The sequence below is a fragment of the Galeopterus variegatus genome, unplaced genomic scaffold (genome assembly GCF_000696425.1).
Source record: "Galeopterus variegatus unplaced genomic scaffold, G_variegatus-3.0.2 Scaffold5708, whole genome shotgun sequence".
NCBI classification, from domain to species: Eukaryota; Metazoa; Chordata; class Mammalia; order Dermoptera; family Cynocephalidae; genus Galeopterus; species Galeopterus variegatus.
This window is the reverse complement of record NW_007731819.1, coordinates 48,598-50,555: the sequence shown is the minus strand read 5'-3', so window position 1 is coordinate 50,555 and position 1,958 is coordinate 48,598.

Sequence of the window (1,958 nt, the reverse complement as noted above, 5' to 3'; positions counted from 1 at the left end):
TTAGGGGTGCATGGCTGGGGCAGATGTGGGCCTGCCCTAAGCTCAGCGGTGGGTTATAGGAACAGACTATGAAACAGGATTGCTCTGGGTGCTGCCATCAAGGCCTGAAGCCACCCTCCTTGATTTGAGAAGTTCCTGAAAGGTCCTAAGACGTGGGCACTGGACAGCAGGGAAGTGGCAGTGGTGATTATGTCTCATGTCCTCTTCATCCTCCCGTCACACCTCAAAACTCTCCCAAACCCAATAAGGGAGAGGGGTGGGGAGAGCAGGGTCTGAGGATTTGGACTCTGGGTTCTAGTCCCCATTCTGTCAGTAGCCAGAGTTCCTTGACTTCTCTGAGCTTCACTCTCCACATCCATAATGTAAGGGTTGGAAGAGATCGTCTCTAAGGTCATTTCAAGCAATGGTAATGATAATGATGGAGCTGACATTTACTAAGCCCCTAATGTATAGCAGGCATCCTACTAAGGATTTTATACATGTTAACCCTCACAACTCTATGAAGTAGGTAGTACTATTATGCTCGTTTAGTAGGGGAGGAACCTCAGGCTCAGAGAGGTTAAGTAACTTCCTGAAGACACAGAGCTTAGTGGTAGAGCACGTTTTGAACCCAGCCCCATCTCTTCAGCACTATGTCACTTTGCCTTTGCTAGAGTTCCAGCAGGCTCCTCCATTCATTCATTCATTCATTCATTCAGCACCTACCCATACTGGGTCCTGGGCCCTGTCCACAAGGACCTCTCAGCTAAGGAAACACTAACAAAACAGAGTGGTCAGTGCTGGGATAACAGAGCACATGGTGGGGACGGGGGGCACACTAGGTGGGTGGGAGGGCTTCCCAGAACTGAGGCCTGACTGGAGAAGTGGACCAGCCCTGAACCCCACCCAACTGTGGCTCAGGGGATTTCGTGGGAACAGAACAACGGTGCCTACTCTCCTCCTGCTCCGTTAGGCCTCTACTGACCCTCTCTGGGGCCTGGGGGATTGTCCTCGCCACTCCCATGTGGAGAATGGGTCTGTCTCACTGTGGTGAAACAGGGAGCTGTAGCTGGGAGAACCCAGGCTTGGGGTCATAGGACCACCATTCCCCAGCTCTGAGACCGGGGCAAATTACTCAACCTCTGGGGGCCTCTTTTTCTCCACCTATAAAATGGGAGCGTGAGGAGAGTAGGTAGCCGAGGGCCTTATTGGATTTGATGAAGTAATGCAGGAAGGTGCTTAGCAGAGGCCTGGCTTTTTCAGTGCATACTCTCAATGCCATGGTTGTTATCACTGCTGTCACCCAGATGGAGGCACCTAGTGTCCCTTGAAGCAGGTCCTGGAGAAAGTTCTGTGCTGCAGGAGGCCTGTGTGGGGTCTCCAGTCTCAATGGTTTAGACGTTATCATCTCCTGACCTTTCTTCCTTCCCTTCCATCTAGTGCTGCCACCAGCGACCCCTGAGACTGTCCCATCCTGACACCCTCCAATGTCCCCTGTGTGGTCAAGTTGGGTTCCCCTTAGAGGGTGATGGCCCAGGCTCAGCCACCTCTGGTAGCACAAATGCTCAGTGTCTTCTCTCAACCGCATCCTCAGCTCCCCTTGACCAGGGCTTGGGAACCTGGGCGAATGTAGCTGGGGTGGCTGCTCTCCCCACTTTGGGATGGAGCACCTGGGGAGAGGATTTGTGTCCCAAACGGAGGGTCACTCCAGCATGGCAAGCCCAGTGTCCAGCTCTCAAAGGGAGGGATGGTGCAGACCCTACGTTCTCAGCCAGATCTGCCCGAGTAGTCAGACTGTGTGTGTCTGTGATGTTCCCTTACTGACAGGGGCAGAAAAGACTGCCACAAGGAGAAAAGCACCTTCAACTTCCAGCCCCAAGCAGAGGAAGAAGCAGGTGGGGTCTTGCTGGAGACCAGCTCCGCAGGATTCGTTGGACCTGAATAGGTGGTGTGGCATCGGTGAGGAAAGAAAGAGATGG